The sequence below is a fragment of the Leptodactylus fuscus genome, chromosome 2 (assembly GCF_031893055.1).
Source record: "Leptodactylus fuscus isolate aLepFus1 chromosome 2, aLepFus1.hap2, whole genome shotgun sequence".
Taxonomy (NCBI): Eukaryota; Metazoa; Chordata; class Amphibia; order Anura; family Leptodactylidae; genus Leptodactylus; species Leptodactylus fuscus.
Window position 1 is genome coordinate 44,584,928 of NC_134266.1, and position 25,716 is coordinate 44,610,643.

Below are 25,716 nucleotides of genomic sequence, written 5' to 3' on the forward strand. Positions count from 1 at the left end.
CATGGTGGAGGGAGCCTCTAAACAGCCCAGTTTGGACCAATTCATGGTGGAGGGAGCCTCTAAAAAACCCAGTTTGGACCAATTCATGGTGGAGGGAGCCTCTAAACAGCCCAGTTTGGGCAAATTCATGGTGGAGGGAGCCTCTAACCAGCCCAGTTTGGACCAATTCATGGTGGAGGGAGCCTCTAAACAGCCAAGTTTTGGGAAATTCATGGTGGAGGGAGCCTCTAACCAGCCCAGTTTGGACCAATTCATGGTGGAGGGAGCCTCTAAACAGCCCAGTTTGGGCAAATTCATGGTGGAGGGAGCCTCTAACCAGCCCAGTTTGGACCAATTAATGGTGGAGGGAGCCTCTAAACAGCCAAGTTTGGACCAATTCATGGTGGAGGGAGCCTCTAAAAACCCCAGTTTGGACCAATTCATGGTGGAGGGAGCCTCTAACCAGCCCAGTTTGGGCAAATTCATGGTGGAGGGAGCCTCTAAACAGCCCAGTTTGGGCACATTCATGGTGGAGGGAGCCTCTAACCAGCCCAGTTTGGACCAATTAATGGTGGAGGGAGCCGCTAAACAGCCCAGTTTGGACCAATTCATGGTGGAGGGAGCCTCTAAAAACCCCAGTTTGGACCAATTCATGGTGGAGGGAGCCTCTAAAAAACCCAGTTTGGACCGATTCATGGTGGAGGGAGCCTCTAACCAGCCCAGTTTGGACCAATTAATGGTGGAGGGAGCCTCTAAACAGCCAAGTTTGGACCAATTCATGGTGGAGGGAGCCTCTAAACAGCCCAGTTTGGGCAAATTCATGGTGGAGGGAGCCTCTAAACAGCCCAGTTTGGGCAAATTCATGGTGGAGGGAGCCTCTAACCAGCCCAGTTTGGACCAATTAATGGTGGAGGGAGCCTCTAACCAGCCCAGTTTGGGCAAATTCATGGTGGAGGGAGACTCTAAACAGCCCAGTTTGGACCAATTCATGGTGGAGGGAGCCTCTAAAAAACCCAGTTTGGACCAATTCATGGTGGAGGGAGCCTCTAAACAGCCCAGTTTGGGCAAATTCATGGTGGAGGGAGCCTCTAACCAGCCCAGTTTGGACCAATTCATGGTGGAGGGAGCCTCTAACCAGCCCAGTTTGGGCAAATTCATGGTGGAGGGAGCCTCTAAACAGCCCAGTTTGGACCAATTCATGGTGGAGGGAGCCTCTAAAAAACCCAGTTTGGACCAATTCATGGTGGAGGGAGCCTCTAAACAGCCCAGTTTGGGCAAATTCATGGTGGAGGGAGCCTCTAACCAGCCCAGTTTGGACCAATTCATGGTGGAGGGAGCCTCTAAACAGCCAAGTTTTGGGAAATTCATGGTGGAGGGAGCCTCTAACCAGCCCAGTTTGGACCAATTCATGGTGGAGGGAGCCTCTAAACAGCCCAGTTTGGGCAAATTCATGGTGGAGGGAGCCTCTAACCAGCCCAGTTTGGACCAATTAATGGTGGAGGGAGCCTCTAAACAGCCAAGTTTGGACCAATTCATGGTGGAGGGAGCCTCTAAAAACCCCAGTTTGGACCAATTCATGGTGGAGGGAGCCTCTAACCAGCCCAGTTTGGGCAAATTCATGGTGGAGGGAGCCTCTAAACAGCCCAGTTTGGGCACATTCATGGTGGAGGGAGCCTCTAACCAGCCCAGTTTGGACCAATTAATGGTGGAGGGAGCCGCTAAACAGCCCAGTTTGGACCAATTCATGGTGGAGGGAGCCTCTAAAAACCCCAGTTTGGACCAATTCATGGTGGAGGGAGCCTCTAAAAAACCCAGTTTGGACCGATTCATGGTGGAGGGAGCCTCTAACCAGCCCAGTTTGGACCAATTAATGGTGGAGGGAGCCTCTAAACAGCCAAGTTTGGACCAATTCATGGTGGAGGGAGCCTCTAAAAACCCCAGTTTGGACCAATTCATGGTGGAGGGAGCCTCTAACCAGCCCAGTTTGGGCAAATTCATGGTGGAGGGAGCCTCTAAACAGCCCAGTTTGGACCAATTCATGGTGGAGGGAGCCTCTAACCAGCCCAGTTTGGGCAAATTCATGGTGGAGGGAGCCTCTAAAAAACCCAGTTTGGACCAATTCATGGTGGAGGGAGCCTCTAACCAGCCCAGTTTGGGCAAATTCATGGTGGAGGGAGCCTCTAAACAGCCCAGTTTGGGCAAATTCATGGTGGAGGGAGCCTCTAAACAGCCCAGTTTGGGCAAATTCATGGTGGAGGGAGCCTCTAACCAGCCCAGTTTGGACCAATTAATGGTGGAGGGAGCCTCTAACCAGCCCAGTTTGGGCAAATTCATGGTGGAGGGAGACTCTAAACAGCACAGTTTGGACCAATTCATGGTGGAGGGAGCCTCTAAAAAACCCAGTTTGGACCAATTCATGGTGGAGGGAGCCTCTAAACAGCCCAGTTTGGGCAAATTCATGGTGGAGGGAGCCTCTAACCAGCCCAGTTTGGACCAATTCATGGTGGAGGGAGCCTCTAACCAGCCCAGTTTGGGCAAATTCATGGTGGAGGGAGCCTCTAAACAGCCCAGTTTGGACCAATTCATGGTGGAGGGAGCCTCTAAAAAACCCAGTTTGGACCAATTCATGGTGGAGGGAGCCTCTAACCAGCCCAGTTTGGACCAATTCATGGTGGAGGGAGCCTCTAAACAGCCAAGTTTTGGGAAATTCATGGTGGAGGGAGCCTCTAACCAGCCCAGTTTGGACCAATTCATGGTAGAGGGAGCCTCTAAACAGCCCAGTTTGGGCAAATTCATGGTGGAGGGAGCCTCTAACCAGCCCAGTTTGGACCAATTAATGGTGGAGGGAGCCGCTAAACAGCCCAGTTTGGGCAAATTCATGGTGGAGGGAGCCTCTAAACAGCCCAGTTTGGACCAATTCATGGTGGAGGGAGCCTCTAAAAAACCCAGTTTGGACCAATTCATGGTGGAGGGAGCCTCTAAACAGCCCAGTTTGGGCAAATTCATGGTGGAGGGAGCCTCTAAACAGCCCAGTTTGGGCAAATTCATGGTGGAGGGAGCCTCTAACCAGCCCAGTTTGGACCAATTAATGGTGGAGGGAGCCTCTAAACAGCCAAGTTTTGGGAAATTCATGGTGGAGGGAGCCTCTAACCAGCCCAGTTTGGACCAATTCATGGTGGAGGGAGCCTCTAAACAGCCCAGTTTGGGCAAATTCATGGTGGAGGGAGCCTCTAAAAAACCCAGTTTGGACCAATTCATGGTGGAGGGAGCCTCTAACCAGCCCAGTTTGGACCAATTCATGGTGGAGGGAGCCTCTAAACAGCCAAGTTTGGACCAATTCATGGTGGAGGGAGCCTCTAAAAACCCCAGTTTGGACCAATTCATGGTGGAGGGAGCCTCTAACCAGCCCAGTTTGGGCAAATTCATGGTGGAGGGAGCCTCTAAACAGCCCAGTTTGGGCCAATTCATGGTGGAGGGAGCCTCTAACCAGCCCAGTTTGGACCAATTAATGGTGGAGGGAGCCGTTAACAGCCCAGTGTGGACCAATTCATGGTGGAGGGAGCCTCTAAAAACCCCAGTTTGGACCAATTCATGGTGGAGGGAGCCTCTAAAAAACCCAGTTTGGACCAATTCATGGTGGAGGGAGCCTCTAACCAGCCCAGTTTGGACCAATTAATGGTGGAGGGAGCCTCTAAACAGCCGAGTTTGGACCAATTCATGGTGGAGGGAGCCTCTAAAAACCCCAGTTTGGACCAATTCATGGTGGAGGGAGCCTCTAAACAGCCAAGTTTGGACCAATTCATGGTGGAGGGAGCCTCTAAAAACCCCAGTTTGGACCAATTCATGGTGGAGGGAGCCTCTAACCAGCCCAGTTTGGGCAAATTCATGGTGGAGGGAGCCTCTAAACAGCCCAGTTTGGGCAAATTCATGGTGGAGGGAGCCTCTAACCAGCCCAGTTTGGACAAATTAATGGTGGAGGGAGCCGCTAAACAGCCCAGTTTGGGCAAATTCATGGTGGAGGGAGCCTCTAAACAGCCCAGTTTGGACCAATTCATGGTGGAGGGAGCCTCTAAAAAACCCAGTTTGGACCAATTCATGGTGGAGGGAGCCTCTAAACAGCCCAGTTTGGGCAAATTCATGGTGGAGGGAGCCTCTAACCAGCCCAGTTTGGACCAATTAATGGTGGAGGGAGCCTCTAAACAGCCAAGTTTTGGGAAATTCATGGTGGAGGGAGCCTCTAACCAGCCCAGTTTGGACCAATTAATGGTGGAGGGAGCCTCTAAACAGCCCAGTTTGGACCAATTCATGGTGGAGGGAGCCTCTAAACAGCCCAGTTTGGGCAAATTTATGGTGGAGGGAGCCTCTAAAAAACCCAGTTTGGACCAATTCATGGTGCTGGGAGCCTCTAACCAGCCCAGTTTGGGCAAATTCATGGTGGAGGGAGCCTCTAAACAGCCCAGTTTGGGCAAATTCATGGTGGAGGGAGCCTCTAACCAGCCCAGTTTGGACCAATTAATGGTGGAGGGAGCCGCTAAACAGCCCAGTTTGGGCAAATTCATGGTGGAGGGAGCCTCTAAACAGCCCAGTTTGGACCAATTCATGGTGGAGGGAGCCTCTAAAAAACCCAGTTTGGACCAATTCATGGTGGAGGGAGCCTCTAAACAGCCCAGTTTGGGCAAATTCATGGTGGAGGGAGCCTCTAACCAGCAGAGTTGTGGGAAAGCAGGGTGGAGGGAGCCTCTAACCAGCAGAGTTGGTGGAAATCAGGGTGGAGGGAGCCTCTAACCAGCAGAGTTGGGGGAAATCATGTTGGAGGGAGCCTAGTATTAGCAGAATTGTGCAACGCTTATGGTGGATGAGTATGAGGATGCGGAGGAATTGGAGAGGTTGAGTACAGACATGGAGTTTCATGTTGGGGTGCTTTACACAGGTGGGCACAAAAATGAAGGCTCTATCCAGTGGTGGTTCATTTTTATCAAAGTGAGCCGGTCGGCACTCTCAGCTGACAGACGGGTGCGCTTGTCAGTGATGATGCCACCGGCTGCACTGAACACCCTCTCAGATAGGACGCTGGCGGCAGGACAGGACAGCACCTCCAAGGCATATAGGGCAAGTTCAAGCCACAGGTCCAACTTCGACAACCAATACATGTAGGGCGCAGAGGGGTCGGAGAGGACAGGGCTGTGGTCGGAAAGGTATTCCCGCAACATGCGCCTATACTTCTCACGCCTGGTGACACTAGGACCCTCCATGGCGGCACTTTGGCGAGGGGGTGCCATCAAGGTGTCCCAGACCTTAGACAGTGTGCCCCTCGTTTGTGTGGACCGGTGAGAACTTGGTTGCCTACTGGAGGAACTGCCCTCCCTGCCGCCAACGTCACATGCTGGAAACATCTCCATCATATTCTGCACCAATTGCCTGTGGCAAGCATTGATGCGATTGGCCCTCCCCTCTACCGGAATAAAAGACGAGATGTTGTTTTTATACCGGGGGTCAAGGATAGCAAAGATCCAGTACTGGTTGTCCTCCATGATTTTGACAATACGCTTGTCGGTTGTAAAGCACCCCAACATGAACTCAGCCATGTCTGCCACAGTGTTAGTTGGCATGACTCCTCTGGCCCCACCGGAAAGTTCAATCTCCATTTCCTCCTCATCCTCCATGTCTACCCATCCGCGCTGCAACAATGGGACGATTCGAAGTTGCCCGGAAGCCTCCTGTATCACCATCACATCATCGGACAACTCTTCTTCCTCCTCCTCCTCCTCCTCCATTAAACGCAGTGAAGCGGACAGATGTGTGGACCTACTCTCCAGCTGTGACGGATCGGATGCTATCCCTAACTCCTCTGTGTGATCTGAGTTATCCCTGATGTCAATCAGGGATTCTCTCAGAACACACAAGAGCGGGATTGTAAGGCTCACCATCGCATCCTCAGAGCTCACCCTCCTTGTGGACTCCTCAAAGACCCGTAGGATGTCACAAAGGTCTCTCATCCATGGCCACTCATGGATGTGAAACTGAGGCAGCTGACTTTGTGGCACCCTAGGGTTTTGTAGCTGGTATTCCATCAAAGGTCTCTGCTGCTCAACCACTCTATTCAACATCTGAAACGTTGAGTTCCAGCGTGTGGGGACGTCGCACAAAAGCCGGTGTTGTGGCACATGCAGGCGTTGCTGGAGAGATTTTAAGCTAGCAGCGGCTACTGTCGACTTGCGAAAGTGGGCGCACATGCGCCGCACTTTCACCAGTAGCTCTGGAACATTGGGGTAGCTCTTTAGGAAACGTTGCACCACTAGGTTGAAGACGTGGGCCAGGCATGGAACATGTTGGAGTCCGGCAAGCTCCAGAGCTGCTACCAGGTTCCGGCCGTTATCACAAACGACCATGCCTGGGCCCAGGTGCAGCGGCTCAAACCATATTGCCGTCTCATCGAGGAGGGCATCCCTCACCTCGGAGGCAGTGTGCTGTCTGTCCCCCAAGCTGATCAGCTTCAGCACAGCCTGCTGACGTCTACCAACGCCAGTGCTGCAACGTTTCCAACTCGTAGCTGGGGTCAATCTAACAGCGGAGGAGGAGGCGGTGGCGGAGGAGGAGGCGGTGGCGGAGGAGGAGGCGGTAGAGGAGGAGGAGGAGGGGGGTGTTCTTCTCGTGTCCCTGCCAGGAATGTTAGGCGGGGAGACGAGGTACACCGGGCCAGTTTGGGAAGCAGTCCCAGCCTCAACTACATTCACCCAGTGTGCCGTCAGTGAAATGTAGCGTCCCTGTCCGCATGCACTTGTCCACGCGTCGGTGGTCAAGTGGACCTTTGTGCAAAGCGCGGAACTAAGGGCCCGCCTGATGTTGAGTGACACGTGCTGGTGCAAGGCGGGGACGGCACACCGGGAGAAGTAGTGACGGCTAGGGACGGCATAGCGAGGTGCCGCAGTTGCCATCAGGTCCAGGAAGGCGGGAGTTTCAACAAGCCGGAACGCCAACATCTCCTGGGCCAGCAGTTTAGCGATGTTGGCGTTCAAGGCTTGCGCGTGTGGGTGGTTAGCAGTGTATTTCTGCCGCCGCTCCAATGTCTGAGAGATGGTGGGTTGTTGTAAAGAAACGCCTGATGGTGCCTTTGATGGTGCAGGAGAAGGAGATAAGACAGGACCAGGGGAGGATGAGGTAGAAGTCAACAAAGTGGCGGAGGCAGATGAAGTGGTGTCCTGGCTCGTCCTCTGGAGTGCATCGCCAGCACAGTCAGCAGTGGCAGTGGCAGAGGCAGAGGCAGTGGCAGAGGCAGTGGCAGTGGCGTGAACGGCAGGCGGCCTTTGTCCTGCCGTTGCTGCCTGCCACTGATTCCAGTGCTTGGATTCCAAATGACGGCGCATTGAAGTGGTGGACAGGTTGCTCTTCTCAGAGCCCCTAATCAATTTCGAGAGGCAAATTGTGCAGACAACACTATATCTGTCCTCGGCGCATTCCTTGAAAAAACTCCACACCTTCGAGAAACGTGCCCTCGAGGTGGGAGTTTTTCGGGGCTGGGTACGAACTGGAACATCTTGGGAGATTCCGGGTGTGGCCTGGCTTCGCCTAAGCTGCTGACCTCTGCCTCTGCCTCTAGCTACCCTTTTTGGTGCTGCACCTGCCTCAACATCCACACTACTTTCCCCGCTTGACATCCCCCCTGTCCAGGTCGGGTCAGTGTCCTCATCATCCACCACTTCCTCTTCCAACTCCTGTCTCATCTCCTCCTCCCGCACAATGCGCCGGTCAACTGGATGCCCTGACGGCAACTGCGTCACATCATCGTCGATGAGGGTGGGTTGCTGGTCATCCACCACCAAATCGAACGGAGATGGAGGAGACTCTAGTGTTTGAGCATCTGGACACAGATGCTCCTCTGTTAGGTTCGTGGAATCGTGACGTGGAGAGGCAGGTTGAGGGACAATGAAAGGAGCGGAGAACAGCTCTGGGGAGCAGGGACAGTTTGGGTTATTGTTCTGTAAAGCTTCGGAATTTTGGGAGGAAGGAAGACAAGACTGTTGGGTAATAGGAGGAGAGGAGGCAGAGTCTGACTGGCTGCTGGACAATGTGCTGTAAGCGTTCTCTGACAGCCATTGCAAGACCTGTTCCTGGTTCTCGGGCCTACTAAGGTTTGTACCCTGCAGTTTAGTTAATGTGGCAAGCAACCCTGGCACTGTGGAGTGGCGCAATGCTTGCTGCCCCACAGGAGTAGGCACGGGACGCCCTGTGGCTTCACTGCTACCTTGCTCCCCAGAACCATTCCCCCGACCTCGCCCACGGCCTCGTCCACGTCCCTTTCCGGGAGCCTTGCGCATTTTGAATTCCTAGTTAGAAATTGGCACTGTATACCAGTAGTAAAAATTGTGGGTGCACGTAACCCCAATATATTCTTTGAATTCCCAGTCAGACACTGGCACTATATGGCAGTAGCAAGAAATGAGGGTATTTGTATTCCCAATATATTCTTTGAATTCCCAGTCAGACACTGGCACTATATGGCAGTAGCAAGAAATGAGGGTATTTGTATTCCCAATATATTCTTTGAATTCCCAGTCAGACAATGGCACTGTATACCAGTAGTAAAAATTGTGGGTGCACGTAACCCCAATATATTCTTTGAATTACCAGTCAGAAACTGGCACTATATGGCAGTAGCAAGAAATGAGGGTATTTATAACCCCAATATATTCTTTGAATTCCCAGTCAGACAATGGCACTGTATACCAGTAGTAAAAATTGTGGGTGCACGTAACCCCAATATATTCTTTGAATTCCCAGTCAGACACTGGCACTATATGGCAGTAGCAAGAAATGAGGGTATTTGTATTCCCAATATATTCTTTGAATTCCCAGTCAGACAATGGCACTGTATACCAGTAGTAAAAATTGTGGGTGCACGTAACCCCAATATATTCTTTGAATTCCCAGTCAGACACTGGCACTATATGGCAGTAGCAAGAAATGAGGGTATTTGTATTCCCAATATATTCTTTGAATTCCCAGTCAGACAATGGCACTGTATACCAGTAGTAAAAATTGTGGGTGCACGTAACCCCAATATATTCTTTGAATTACCAGTCAGACACTGGCACTATATGGCAGTAGCAAGAAATGAGGGTATTTGTATTCCCAATATATTCTTTGAATTCCCAGTCAGACAATGGCACTGTATACCAGTAGTAAAAATTGTGGGTGTATATAGCCCCAATTCTATTGCTAGGGGACTTGCAGGGTATTTCTGGGGTGAAGGTGGGGGGGCACACCGTTGGAACGGGTATCGGGGTATATATCGGGTATACGGGAATACACTGACAGTGTATTCCATTCAGGATCCTGGGAAAGCTGGGTTGCGGCGATTGAGCCCGTCAGTGCCACGTTACACTGACAAGCTTCTCCCTGGAATTTAGCTCTTACAAGAGCTGTTGTGGTTGTCTTCTCCTTCCTATCCTAGCCTGTCCCTGCCTACCCAGAATCTAAGCCCTAGCTAGCTGGACGGAAACCTCCGTCCTCGGTGAATTGCAAGCTCAGAATGACGCGAACCTGGGCGGCGCTGTTCTTTTAAATTAGAGGTCACATGTTTTCGGCAGCCAATGGGTTTTGCCTACTTTTCTCAACGTCACCGGTGTCGTAGTTCCTGTCCCACCTACCCTGCGCTGTTATTGGAGCAAAAAAGGCGCCAGGGAAGGTGGGAGGGGAATCGAGTAATGGCGCACTTTACCACGCGGTGTTCGATTCGATTCGAACATGCCGAACAGCCTAATATCCGATCGAACATGAGTTCGATAGAACACTGTTCGCTCATCTCTAGTAGCAATGTTTAACTTTACATGTTCACTGTGATAACACACTGCAGCAAGTTATCTGTAATGAAAGAGTTTCTGGAGGAAATATCACAAATTACAGGAACTGGCTGACAACAAAGAACAGTAGAACTATCCATTTACATTTCATACAGCGTTGAGAGATAGATCCCAGACACCAAAACACACCTTAACCAGTGCCAGCTGTGAAGCCAGAATGACCTGTCCTGATTCTGGGACCCAAGTTATCACAAAAAAAACTGATACAAGAAATAAACGCTCCATAATCAAAAGTCAAACCAGAACCCACAATAAACTTGCAGGGCAGATCAGACCCAGGAGGATAAATGAGGAGAGAGCACTAGGGTTGAGCCGATCTTGACTTTTCAGGATCGATTTTAAAATCCGATTTCCGATCATTTTTCATTCGACCCCAAACTCGATCCCAATTCTGATTCCAATGCAAGTCAATGAGATTTTTTTTATTAATCGGAGATCGGATTTTAAAAGCAATCCTATTCACTATACAGCATGGAATCTAACAATTGTTAGAATCCACGGTGTGTAGTGAATCACTAAAGCTGCCAGAGAATTTTTTTTTTTTTTAATCCTCTGGCTACTTAGTCCCCCCTGGTGTCCACTTACCTCCAGAGATGGCTGCTCTGGTGCCCGATGCCTTCCTTCTTCTTGTCCTCGCTGCCGCTCCACGCTGCAGTCTTCTCCCTTCGCTGCCCCCTCCCTGCCAGGTTAGGAGAATGTGGGCGGGTTAAGAGAGTGTGGGCGGGTACTGGGAGGGGAGATGTCACATCTCCCCGCCCTGGACCCGCCCACACTCTCCTAAGCCACAAGCCCCGCCTACCTAGCGCTTTAAACACTAACCTGGGAGGCGGGGCAGCAAGGCAAGAAGACTGCAGCGTGGAGCGGCAGCGAGGACAAGAAGAAGGAGGGCACCAGAGCAGCCATCTCTAGAGGTAAGTAGCTGCTAGAGATGTTTAGTTTAGTCTCCCATTCGAATGAATGGAGGCAGGGGGTTAAGGCTGTGTTCCGGCTGCTTCCATTCATTCCTATGGAACTGCAGCGGAGCCTTCACACTGAGTATACAGCGTATACCCAGGAGCAGGAGCTCCAATCCAGCAGCTAAGATGTTGGTTTTCTTTACTATGCTTGATTCAATACAAGTTTTATGATAAAGACATAGTAGCCATTTTCTATGGTGTCATGTGAGTGTGCCATCAATATCACAGCATTGCCTTATTTTAGCACAACTAGGGGTCTAGGGTGGTATATTTTTTCCTTCTTTAGATTTGAAGAGCTTCAGCACATTAACCACTTCAGTACCGGGCCAATTTGTGGTCCAGGACCAGACACATTTTAGGTTTATTTTGTATGTGCGGTTTTGAGGGCTGTAACATTTTTCTCGTATGTCTCAGTCAACTAATTTTTGCGTCTTTTTTCGGGGACACATAGGGCTTTATTTTGATCTTGTTTTTATTTTCAAATGTGTTTTCTTTTTTTTTTTATACCCGGGAAAATATAAACAAAATAGGAGGGAAATTGTGTCTGGTTTTCAATTTATTTATTTTTTTTATTTAATAACACAAAGTGTCACTGAAAAACTTTATAAAATAGTTTTTCCTCTCCGTTACGGTAATTTTTATTTTGTATGGTGTCGTCAGGGGTGGGGCTATAACCTTTAATAACGGCGTTTTATTAGCGTATTATTTTTTTTATTATTATATTTACTTTTTTTTTTTAACTTTTTTATTATATTTTGATTTTTTGATTTTTTTTTTCAGATTGTGTCCCCATAAGGTAATAAGAGACCTTTGGGGACATCGGATCACTTACTTTTTCGTACTGGAGGCTGATTTCTCCTATAACTGGGGCTGTTACATTTAGCCTCAGTTGCAGGAGAAATCCAGACTCCTGCACACTGTATACGCAGTATACAGAGCTGATCTGGTTCCTGTAGGACCCAGCAGCTCTTGCAAGACACTGCTCCCGGCGGATCACGTGACCGCCAGGTCAGAGGGCGGCCGAATCATGGCAGCGCCCAAAGCTGTGTATACAGCGCTCATTGAGTGCTTTATACACAGCAATCGAGATGGCAGGGGAGGTAATAAATCTTCCCTGCGATCTCTCTAGGAGCTCCGGCTGAAGTTACAGCTGGCTCCCAGCTTCAGCAGCTGCACGATCTCCGTGCAGCTACTGTGTTCTGACTGGACGTACCGGTACGGCCTGTCAGAGCTAAGCAACCACTTCCCGGACATATATAATCTATGGGCAGTCCGGAAGTGGTTAAATCATGATTTCCTAGCACATTCCCCAATGAATCTAAGACCTTTCCATATTTATTTTTACTTAGGACACCAATCTAGTATCGGAGCGTCCTTGTGAATAAGTTTAATGGCCAAAAATATCTTTTCGTATTGTGTTCCTACATGTGTGACCTTACCCTTGAATGCTGCCTGTCCTGGTACCACATATGAATGAATGCTATCTATCACGGTCTATACTTATATGGAACCTGTGCACATTTCGCACCTTGTACTTTACCAGACTACACTTCTGCATGACAACTCAGTTTCTTAACTTTTGCTTCAATTGGCTGCAGCTATCATGTTGCTATGATGATAACTAGAGATGAGCGAACAGTGTTCTATCGAACACATGTTCGATCGGATATCAGGGTGTTCGCCATGTTCGAATCGAATCGAACACCGCGTGGTAAAGTGCGCCAAAATTCGATTCCCCTCCCACCTTCCCTGGCGCCTTTTTTGCACCAATAACAGCGCAGGGGAGGTGGGACAGGAACTACGACACTGGGGGCATTGAAAAAAATTGGAAAAAGTCATTGGCTGCCGAAATCAGGTGACCTCCATTTTAGACGAATAGTGGATTTCAAATCCGGGTCATATGAGAATGTGAACTTTGTGACTATGAGACAGGGATAGCTGTACAGGCAGGGATAGCTGGGGATAACCTTTATTTAGGGGGGAATGTTATTAAAAATAACTTTTTGGGGCTCTATCGGGTGTGTAATTGTGATTTTTGTGAGATAAACTTTTTCCCATAGGGATGCATTGGCCAGCGCTGATTGGCCGAATTCCGTACTCTGGCCAATCAGTGCTGGCCAATGCATTCTATTAGCTTGATGAAGCAGAGTGTGCACAAGGGTTCAAGCGCACCCTCGGCTCTGATGTAGCAGAGCTGAGGCTGCACAAGGGTTCAAGCGCACCCTCGGCTCTGATGTAGGAGAGCCGAGGGTGCACTTGAACCCTTGTGCACCCTCGGCTCTGCTACATCAGAGCCGAGGGTGCGCTTGAACCCTTGTGCACACTCTGCTTCATCAAGCTAATAGAATGCATTGGCCAGCGCTGATTGGCCAATGCATTCTATTAGCCCGATGAAGTAGAGCTGAATGTGTGTGGTAAGCACACACATTCAGCTCTACTTCATCGGGCTAATAGAATGCATTGGCCAGCGCTGATTGGCCAGAGTACGGAATTCGGCCAATCAGCGCTGGCTCTGCTGGAGGAGGCGGAGTCTAAGATCGCTCCACACCAGTCTCCATTCAGGTCCGACCTTAGACTCCGCCTCCTCCAGCAGAGCCAGCGCTGATTGGCCGAATTCCGTACTCTGGCCAATCAGCACTGGCTAATGCATTGTATTGGCGTGATGAAGCAGTGCTGAATGTGTGTGCTTAACACACACATTCAGCTCTACTTCATCGGGCTAATAGAATGCATTGGCCAATCAGCGCTGGCCAATGCATTCTATTAGCGTGAACTGAGTTTGCACAGGGGTTCTAGTGCACCCTCGGCTCTGCTACATCAGATTGCTACATCTGATGTAGCAGTGCCGAGTGTGCATCAGATGTGTAGTTGAGCAAAACTGACTCAGCACTGCTAAGTCTCTGCATTCGCATAGGAATGCATTGGCCAGCCTTCGGCCAATCAGCGCTGGCTCTGCCGGAGGAGGCGGAGTCTAAGGTCGGACCTGAATGGAGACTGGTGTGGAGCGATCTTAGACTCCGCCTCCTCCAGCAGAGCCAGCGCTGATTGGTCGAGTTCCGTACTCTGGCCAATCAGCACTGGCCAATGCATTTCTATGGGGAAAAGTTAGCTTGCGAAAATCGCAAACTGACAGGGATTTCCATGAAATAAAGTGACTTTTATGCCCCCAGACATGCTTCCCCTGCTGTCCCAGTGTCATTCCAGGGTGTTGGTATCATTTCCTGGGGTGTCATAGTGGACTTGGTGACCCTCCAGACACGAATTTGGGTTTCCCCCTTAACGAGTTTATGTTCCCCATAGACTATAATGGGGTTCGAAACCCATTCGAACACTCAAACAGTGAGCGGCTGTTCGAATCGAATTTCGAACCTCGAACATTTTAGTGTTCGCTCATCTCTAATGATAACCCAAACCAAAGATGAACAATCTTGATCAACAAACGACCAAAAATCACCATTACTTTATTAACAAAATGACATTTTTATTCAATAAGGTATCCATAATAACAAATCAATTGAAAATATCAGAATCCCTCCAGGTTGTTCTAACTTGACTCCATACATTTACAGTAGTTCAGTACTATTGCATCATTTGTCTCCCTGTAACAAGACTATACATTTTTGTAGGAATAAAGTATAATTGTTTAGGCTTAGCCAGACTAGCCCCGAGCCTTACTAAGAGTAACCCAAGGACATGTCACATTGTCACAATTTGTACAGACTGGCCTCATGTCTTTCTCACATCTGTCTGAGATCTCATATTTTCTTAAAGAAAACCTGTCGCCTATCCTGACAAGTCTGATTTGTAAATACCATACGTGTATCTCCCATAGTACAACAAGAACTGTAGCAATAAACGGTATTATCACTTGAAAGTGTTTTCCTACATAGTCTGACATTGCTGCCAGGGATAGACTGTTTAGGGACATACTACTTACTTCAGGGGTCTCAAACATGTGAGATGTGGGTCACCAGAGATCTAAAGACGTTTTCAGGAAAACAGAGAGAAGGCCAAAGAAGGAGCGTCACACCAGATCACATTGTGTTGGAGCAGAGTCTTTTTCTCTTGCTGCTTTAAGCATTGGGAAACTGGACATTGTGTTATTATTTGGGGGGATTATCATACTTTATATAAGGGTAGTGCCACTATGTAAGTATGTCTATGGAGGCACGATAAGGGGCAGGAAACAGTATATTATCCCAGAGCCACTATGTAAGTCTATGGGATGTATATGTAGCTCTATATTTCTATGGGGACTCGCACATTTCCGGTAACTGTAATCCTAGCGGTATTATTATAGTAATGTAACGTCTCTGCCTGTTCAGGTCACTGCGCCTCCCTCTGCTCGCATGCAGCGGTGCAGGAGGCGTGTGCAGTTTAGTGTTAGGTTCTGTTTATATATATATATAAATAATATTTTTTAAATGACAGAACCTCTAGTCTGCAGAACATTGCAGCGAGGTCTACAGGCCCAGTGGGCGGCTGTATGTCTGAACTTAATGTGAACAGGGTGCAACAAACACTGGCCAAGGTGCGGCGCGGTACTCACTGTGAACAGAGTGCAACAAGCACGGGCAGTGGTGCGGTACTCAATGTGAACAGGGTGCAACTAAATCCTGCCAGTTATGCTCACTGGCCAGGTGCACCAGTACTGCTGAAACAACAAGGCTGCCAAGGGTTAACTCACCCCAGGTCAGCAACAAACATGCTCCTGCAACAGCTAGGAGTCACCATGGAAGTTTGCATTCTCCTGCAACAGCTAGGAGTTACCAAGTAAGTTTCACAGTCTAAACAGGCTATCTCAGAGTCCAAACCTGCTGCAGCTCCACATGCTGGAACAGTGTCTACTGCTCCTAGCCCTGGTGCAGAGCTGACAGTTCAGGGTTTACAGGTCCTAACTAACAGCACCCAGATAGAAGCAGAGGTAACCCCACACAGAGGCCTAGTCTGACAACCTGCCTGCAATGCTGGAGCCTGTCCCTGCACTACTGTCATAAACAAATGTCTGTGGACTTTCAGTGAATCTTTAGACAAACATTAGTCAAAGTGTGAGCACCCGGTGGGCGTCAGCTCACACTATTTAAAGGGAAGACCCCGCCCAATAGGGGCAGTGGTCATGACCTCACCACACATGCTCACTAGGGGAGAATTGACACTTAGCTTCTGAGCGGCTCCAAAAGTCTGAGCATGAAAGCTGGACTTAGACTTACATGCAGGTGGCGCTGTGCGCCGGGAGAGCAACCTGCGGGACCCAATCCTAACACTTAGTTCCTTGCTTAGAGTTTTTGGTTGCACTGTGTGAACACGGCTATAGTTCTTTAATTGAATTTGCACCACACCCGTCTTCTGCCCTTGTCTGCCACTGTCCATGAAGTAGTTAAATTTGGTCTCGCTCTGTGATTGACAGCCTGCCTTCCTGTCAGGTCCAGGGCGGGTTCTTCCTCCCCTATTTAGTCTTGGCTCACATTCACACTGGTGTTTGTTATTGCCTCATGCTTGCTGGCGTTTTCTCTTGCTGTTTTGTTACTTGTATTCTTAATCCTGTCCTTGGCTTTTCCTATTGACCATTCTTTTGGACTTCGATTTGGCACATTGCTCGACTGTTAGCATACCCTGGCTAGCTGACCTCCCTTTGTTGTTGTTTGTCTTGTCTGCGTTTTGTGTGTCACATATATAGGAAGCGATCGTCTTCGAGTTGCCTCCTATTACATAGGATAGGACCTGGCAAGAGGAAGGGACAGTGGGGGACTTCAGCTTAGGACTCACTGTCTCTTGTGCCCCATCCTCAAGGATTCTCCAGCAGCTACTGGGAAATTGTCATCTAGCAATTCCCTAACAAGTAACAAATTAGTATTGTAATAGTTGTTCAAATAAATAATTGATTAAGAATAATTTTGTATGGTAACACATTTGAATGGAATGCCCTTACAGAGGATCTTTCATGTCCTCATCAATGGTATTATATACCGTTGGAAAGCCGAGAGTGCGCTGAATTCAGCAAACTGTTGGCTTTACAAGTTTGTGCCCCAGTGCTCGATATATCTTCGCTGTTAATTTCAGCACAATATCTCCCCACTCTCAAAAGGGCAGGCCTTACAGCCTAGTGTTATGGCTGAGCTATGAAGAACACCTCCACCCCCTCCCAAAGTACAAGTCTATGGAAGACTACTTAAAGGGGGAAACTGCAAAATAAACAAGAGAGCACCGGCGATGGTCTAAGGTAAAGTAAAGTGGCTGCTCATCTTAGTGGGTTGTGAGGAAGTGACAACAACCCAAATGCCTATAATGAACCAATTTGAGGTGTTCCAGGGCAGCTGCTACTTCACATCACTGGACATCATGGAAACAATGTAAAGGACCAGCCCAATGAAACAATTTGGCGAAAGGGAACAGCGCTCACTCGGGGGTTTGACCAAAACTTCTTTATTGTGACAAGAATACACATAACGCATTTCGGGCCACAGTTGGCCCTTTATTAAGTGCAAAATCTTCCCAGATTTGGCCAGGTACGCAGATTTTGCACTTGATAAAGGGCTGACTGTGGCCCGAAATGCGTTGTGTGCATTCTTGTCACAATAAAGAAGTTTTGGTGAGCGCTGTACCCTTTTGCCAAATCATTTGATTGGGATGGCCCTTTCCATTGTACTTATGGGGGGAGAGTTCCAAAGGATAGGCCATCAATACTAAAAAAAAAAAAAAAAAAACACTGAAAAAATCTATAGCTCTTCCCAGACTTGTTGATATCAAGGTTTAGCCCTATGCCTAATGTGTGATAGATGATATGCACAAGCATGAGCAATGAATTTCTTAATAACATATCATTGGAATACTGGAATTGTGGTTAGTCTGGCTGACTGCTTCTGATGAAAGGTATTTTAATAAAGTAAGCTATTAAGAATTATAATTAAGCCTCTAAGCAATAAAGAAAAATGTTTCAGTAAATTCCAGGTGTTGCAATGTGTGGTTTATATGTGCCAAATGTCATCTAGCCAACTTCAAAATAATGTAATAAATTTCTATATATAGGATGTTATCTATAGGGAACATTACTGGGTCAGCAAGGAAAATACGAAGATTAAATAGAATATGCAAAATGTAGATTAGCTGCACTGTCACGGGATGGTTAGAGTCCGGCAATAGGCAATGTGTAATATATATTTCATGTGGAATGTATTCTCTAACCTGTTATATACATCAATGTGTAATTGGCTGATTGGGGTCTAGTGTGTTAGCACATTGTATGCAAATCCCTCTAACTAATGAGGACCAGTGAGGACAATGGGTGGAGATAATCTGATCCGTGTCTCCAAGAAGATGTTGGACTGTGCATTGTTCAAAAGAGACAGGGAGTCTGCTCTCCTTGGCATAGGTGAGGGGGGAAGGATCTGTGACTCAGCCCTTCCCACCCCCAGATATAGGAAGTAACAGTTTAGTATATAGATATAGCTAGCAGTTAGTATGAGTTAGCCGGCCTGTGCACAGCTCTGTAGAGAGCCAGGATTTAGTTACAGGACCAAGGAACCAAAGCTATCATTGGATTGTGACTTCTGTGGACTTATTGTTATTACGGTTGATGTGACCGCCGCCGGCTACTAACTTTGTGGATTACAATAAATTGCTGCTGTCTCCTGACCTCTTGCGTCCGTGTTGATTCAAGATATCCTCCGGAGGAAGACGTATACCTTTGCTCCGTTACAACTGGTTGGCAGCGGTGGGATCAACAGAGGACAGCGAGATGGACTACAGCAGCCCAGCGATTAATGGAGCCACAACCTCAGAATACAGGAACTGGACTATGGCAAGTCTAAAATTAAGGGCCCGGGAACTAAACCTGAGTTACCAGGGAAGAACGAAAGAGCAACTGATCGAGGCACTGGAGGAGATGACCCTGCAAAGCGACCATGAGGAGGGCTGCCCCCAGGAGACTGGAGAGATACAGGAGTGGCAGGTACAGACCCAAAAGAGCAGATGGGTTGTTTTGTATGAGGAGGAATTGGCAGTGCTGGGGCTAGAAGCAACTGCAGAGCAAAGGAGTAGAGCATTACAGAGGGCTCAGGAAACGGAGAAGGAGGAACAGAGAATGGCGCATGAAAAGGAAAGAATGGCGCATGAAATGTGAATGGCTGAGATAACTATGAGGAATTATAATCAAACGTCGACCCCCAGCCCAACAGTGAGAGAACCACCATATGTCTCCCATAAACACTTCAAGACCTTTGAGGAAGCGGCTGGGGATGTTGATGGATATTTTCAGGACTTCGAACACCAGTGCCACCTGATGGAAGTCCCAGAGAAGGATTGGGTCCGGTATCTGGTGGGGCATCTACGAGATGGGGCTGCGGAAGCTCTCAGAGCCATGGACCCTAGTGATCAGCGGGACTATGAGGCCATTAAAAGAGCGGTGCAGAAGTATTATGCAGTCACTCCAGAGACCTACCGAGTTCAGTTCCGCTCTTTGTCTTACAATGGGGGAAGCTCCTTCCACATGTTCGCCCACAAGTTGAAGCAAGCATGCAAGCGCTGGCTAGAAGGAGAGGAGGCTGTCACAGTCGATAAGATCCTCCAAGTCATACTTAAGGAACAGTTCTTTTCCCAGTGCCCCGCTGAGATCCGTGAGTGGGTGCTGGAACGGAACCCAGCCACAGTGGAGCAAGCTGCTTCTCTTGCAGATGAGGGCCTGACCATCAAGCCGCAGTGGAAGAGGTTGTTTGCAGAGGAGCGGAAAACTACCACAGTCCGCCAGACACCCTTCAGCCAGCCACCCACCTTTCGTGTCCGGCCTCAGGATTACAATTCCCCCTCTACCCCTGCCCCAGCCCATCGGCCTCCAGCTATGAACAACCCTGTCCCTAGACAACGACCTACTGGAAGAATGCTAGAGCGCAGATGTTTTGGGTGCGGGCGGCCTGGACATTTGCAAGCTAGTTGCCCTGTTAACATGGGGGCACGGGCCACCGTGGCATCCCGGCCTATTCACTACCTGGGAACCACCCCTAGGACAGAAAGTTTGGCCCCATTTCCAGATGACTCCATGAATGACCCATCTGTTCCACCTCCAGGGGTCTATGGGATTCAGCCTTCCGCCACACATCCTGCAAACCTTCAGCGGAAGCACTTGCAGGAGGTCCTACTGGATGGCCGAACAGTTGTTGGATTCCAGGACTCGGGAGCTTTCCTAACGGTAGCGGACCCCCGAGTTGTGCGACCCGAGGCCCTAGAGGAGGGCCCTGGCATTTCTATCAAGTTGGCAGGGGGTACTCAAAGACGTATTCCTAAAGCTACCGTGGAACTCGACTATGGTTATGGACCAAAACGATGCACAATTGGTGTGATGAGCGGGCTGCCGGCCGATGTTCTGTTAGGCAACGATGTTGGAAATCTACAGTGCCACTTTGTGGGAGCAGTGACCCGAAGCCAAGCTCAGAGAGATGCCAACATGGATCCACCGGATTTTCTGACAGATGCCAGCCCTTCAACCCTACAACTTTACCATTCAGCACTGCCGAGGGAACCAACACCAGAACACAGATGGGTTATCCCGGCAGGAGGAAATATGAGCTATAGAGACTGATGTGCATTCCCCAATTTACCTGTGTAGGCCAAATGTGTCATGCACATGTTTTGAGAGGGGGAGGGGTTGTCACGGGATGGTTAGAGTCCGGCAATAGGCAATGTGTAATATATATTTCATGTGGAATGTATTCTCTAACCTGTTATATACATCAATGTGTAATTGGCTGATTGGGGTCTAGTGTGTTAGCACATTGTATGCAAATCCCTCTAACTAATGAGGACCAGTGAGGACAATGGGTGGAGATAATCTGATCCGTGTCTCCAAGAAGATGTTGGACTGTGCATTGTTCAAAAGAGACAGGGAGTCTGCTCTCCTTGGCATAGGTGAGGGGGGAAGGATCTGTGACTCAGCCCTTCCCACCCCCAGATATAGGAAGTAACAGTTTAGTATATAGATATAGCTAGCAGTTAGTATGAGTTAGCCGGCCTGTGCACAGCTCTGTAGAGAGCCAGGATTTAGTTACAGGACCAAGGAACCAAAGCTATCATTGGATTGTGACTTCTGTGGACTTATTGTTATTACGGTTGATGTGACCGCCGCCGGCTACTAACTTTGTGGATTACAATAAATTGCTGCTGTCTCCTGACCTCTTGCGTCCGTGTTGATTCAAGATATCCTCCGGAGGAAGACGTATACCTTTGCTCCGTTACATGCACATTGTAGGAGAACGTTGTATTACATTGTATAAACTCTTATTTTCGCTATTAAGAGATGTCAATCAAATTTTTTTTTACTATTTTACATCTCTTTTTCCACTTAGGAAAATTGGAAAAACGATACTGTATCAGTGTATGGACCTGTCCTTCAATGGCATAGATGAATAATAGTTCTCTTACACATAAAGATTTCACGATATGATCTACAGTAAAAGAAGCACTTCTAAAGATTGAGGGAATTTTTCATTTTATTTTTCTTTCCTTTTTTTCCTTTTTTTTTCTGCCCTTGAATTGCCCTTGGGAATGAACATATTTTCCACAAATTTAGTAATTTTTCCTATTGTTTGTATTAGGGGAAATATGGTATATTGAACAATAAGTATTTTTTAGGGATTATTGTAAACTAAATGCTAAGATTCCTACTTATTATGAATGTGAAAGTTTGGATATTTGAATATGTGGATATTTGTTCCTCGATCACACAAAAACGGTTGAATGGATTTGGATGAAATTTGGCACATAGATAGTTTGTAATCTCGAGTAACACATAGGCTACTTCTTATCCCTTTTTATCTTAAAAATCATGCAGTTTTTACTCTGGCCACTAGGCCAAATAATATGCTGAGACTACAGATTTTTTTTGTAGGAGATTTGTTTACAGCATTTCTGTAAAATGACCTCTCCAGAAATCACAGAGCAAGCCTAGAAATTCTCCCATACAAGGCAATAGTGTCTGCTCCAGACCATTATGTCTATGGCCAAATGGGCTTAGTGGCAAGAGAAGGAATTTCAAGTGATTTAGATTTTTTAAAAAAATACAGATAATGATGTGGAAAATTAAAAACAACAGCACCAAAAATCTTTGAAAATATATTCAATATAAAAACGTGATTTAAACAAGAGGTAATTTCCTGGCGACACTTTCCCTTTAACAAATGACATAAAAGTATTACAGTTTCTTCTGTTTGCCTTTAAGATGCTACATCTTCAGAGGAATGTTTCCGCAGTGCACTAATATGCCAAAAAGTATAACATGTAAGTTCTTAAATTAGCCATTCTTCCATTTATTTTCCTAAGCCTCCCCTCAATTAGCAGAAAACCCTCCCAGACCCTGTAATCTTCCAATATAAGCTGTCGTCTTCCAAAGGTTTTTCCTACTTTAACAGTACGTTCCTATTATGTTAACCAGTGTTGAATTAAACTGGGCACTGTAAGTCAGATTGGCACGACCACATTAGCTGGATTATTATTGAAGGGATTCAGAACTTCTGCTCCAACCACATGTATTAGTCATATTCCAGAAATATGGACCCTAATCTCATTTACTTATTTTATTTCACTTACTTATATTTTACTTATATATTGTTAGGGAATTGCTAGGACAGCGATTTCCCAGTAGCTGTTGAAAATCCTGGGACGGGACACAAGAGACAGTGAGCTCTAAGCTGAAGCTCCCAACTGTCCCTTCCTATTGCCAGGCCCTATCCTACGTAATAGGCGGCAACCACGAAGACAGTCCCTTCGTGTATATGTGAGGCACAAAACGCAGACAAGACGGACAACAACAAAGGGAGGTCAGCTAGCCAAGGGTCAGTAAACAGTCGAGCGATGCAGTGCCAAATCGGAGTCCAAAGAATAGTCAGTAGGGAAAGTCAGAGAGAAAGGATTAGAATGCAAGCAAGAATAGTGACAGCAAGGAGCAAGTACGCACAAGGAAATAGCAAGCACTGTTGTGAATAAGAGCCAAGGCTAAATAGGGAGGAAGAACCCGCCCATGGAGTTGAGAGGAAGGCAGGCTGTCAATCACATGCAAGGCCAGATTAACCATTAGAGGAGCAGAGAGAAATGAAAGTGAAGGAGACAGGTGTGGTGGAAAATCAATTATCGAACTAGAGCCGTGTTCACACAGTGCAATCAAAAACTTTAAGCAAAGAACCAAACTGCACACGCCTCCTGCACCGCCGCATGCGAGCAGAGGGTGGTGCAGTGACCCGAACAGGCAGAGATGTTACATATATTCTCATCCCTGACTAGTGCTCCCAACCTAAATCCCCTATAAGTATTTCTTCAGAATGTGTCTTTTCTACGGCTGTAAAATGAGTAAAATAATGTTTTTGGATAACAACTGAGTATACTCGTAATGTAGGAAACTTCTTAGGCCAAACTCCATATTTGGAGTGCCATGGAGCCCAGTTAGTAAGTAGGCTCAATGGCATAGTGGGCTGGTGCTGTGACAAGAGCTGTCACTTCACACTTTTTTTAGGAATACTTGGTATTGAGGTTGTTGTCAAACCCTGGCCATATCACAGCATTGGTATGCTATGTTTGTGCCCCGTGATAGAGTTCGATGTAAGGGTAGAGGGAAAGGGTGCCAGTGAAGGTATACACTTATGAATCAATGGATTCCAACATTGACTATGATATATGAGACATATGTGATGTAATTTTATAAGTCACTTCAACATACTGATCTTAATCATTAATCATTGTGTGGCTAGATGTGGATGCAGCTGTTCATTGCTCATCACTTTGACCAGGGGATAAGTAATAAGAAATCTATAGGTCAGTGATTTCTAAGGTTCGGGGGGGTAGCGTTGTTTACCTTTTCAATAAATTTATTTTGTCTCATTCTTCTTAGAACAGTATATCCCATTACTTAAAGAGGTTGTCCCATCTCAAGGATCCTATTTATACTGGTAGCTTATGTAAATTGAAGACTTTTCCTAAATATATTGCTTTAGAAATGCTGCTTTGTTCTCCTGCTATGTGACCTTATTACTCCCATTGTTTATACAGCGTTGCTATAACCACAGACTTATAGAACAAGTGACATCACTCACTGCTCTTGCTGGCAGGACAATTGTTCAACTAATTGCAGTTTGCTGATAAAGCCGAGTCTGTTACCTCTCTATGGAAGCACACAGATAACACTCTGTACATTCTGTACCAGCATCTGCATATCTGATCTGTATAAGTGTTGTGAGACTTCTCTGGCCGGTTTAGCTAGAGGGAGGGGGAGGGAGGAGAAATACAGGAACTGAGATGAAAATACTGCAGACAGTCTGCAGAAACACTGAGATGAGAAAACTCCTTAAGGTACTTTTCATTTCTCATGATCAGAGCTGGTCAGTAAGAAAGTGATGTCAAAGGGCAGGGATACAATGTATTAATGGAAATGGCACACAAAGTATAAGAGAGGTCCCTATAATGGGTCAATTTTTCATTCATAATATTGCACCTTTAGGCTACTGTGAGGCCAAACTGGTTTTATACACTATAAGATAGAACATAACCTACTGTACAGTTCAAAGGTTCCCGAGTGATTCATGGAAGCCATTGCTTAAAGAGGACCTTTCACCACTTTTGGGCACATGCAGTGTTATATACTGCCAGAAAGCCGACAGTGCGCTGAGTTCAGCGCACTGTCGGCTTTCCCGATCTGTGCCCGGTGTAAAGAGCTTACGGTGCCGGTACCGTAGTGCTCTATGGTCAGAAGGGCATTTCTGACCATTAGCCAGAGACGTCCTTCTGCCTCGCGGCGCCAATCGCGCTGTGCTGTGGCGCAGGGAGGAACGCCCCCTCCCTCTGCTCACACAGCTCGTCCATAGACGAGTATTATCAGGAGCGGGAGGGGGGGAGTTCCTCCCCGCTCCACAGCACAGCGCGATTGGCACCGCGAGGCAGAAGGACGTCTCTGGCTAATGGTCAGAAACGCCCTTCTGACTGTAAAGCGCTACGGTACTGGGACCGTAAGCTCTTTACACCGGGCACAGATCGGGAAAGCCGACAGTGCGCTGAACTCAGCGCACTGTCGGCTTTCTGGCAGTATATAACACTGCATGTGCCCAAAAGTGGTGAAAGGTCCTCTTTAAGATTGGATCATACAGTAAAGCTACCCCAGCAGGGACCAAATAGGTGAGACTATGAGGTTGGTGTGGATGCCACCTACACTCACCTTTTCTTTTGGAAAAGCAATGGAGTAATGTGCTGTTACATTTATGTCAGTTTTACTATAGTACTACTATGCCATCCACTGCAATTAGTTCATTTCCATAGCTATACAGTCATGGGGTAAGTGTTGTAACCCCTGAAATTTTTCCAGAAAATGATTGAAAATACACGTTTTGTTATACACATGTATATTTCCTTTGTGCGTATTAGAAGAACCCAAAAAACTGAGAAAAAAAGGCAAATTGGACATAATGTCTCACAAAACTCCAAAACTGGGTCAGATAAAATTGTTGGTACCTTTTTAATATTGGGGGTAAATTCCTTTTGTTTCAAGCATGTGATACTCATTCAAACTCACCTATGGCAAGTAACAGGTGTGAGCAATATAAAAATCGTACCTGAAACCAGATAAAAAGAAGAGCAGTTGACTCAACCTTTGCAGTGTGTGTGTGTACGCCACACTCATGAAGAGCAGAAAGGGGAGGAGAGGACTAAGGACTTGAGAATCAAAATTGTGGAAACATATCAGTAATCTGAAGGTTACAAGTCCATCTCCAGAGATCTTGATGTTCCTTAGTCCACGGCGCACAACATAAGCAAGAAGTTCACAACCCATGGCACTGTAGCTAATCTCCCTGGATGTAGTCGGAAGAGAACAATTGATAAAAGGTTGTAAAGGATGGTGGATAAGCTGCCCCAATCAAGTTCCAAGGAAATGCAAGCTGTCCTGCAGGCCCGGG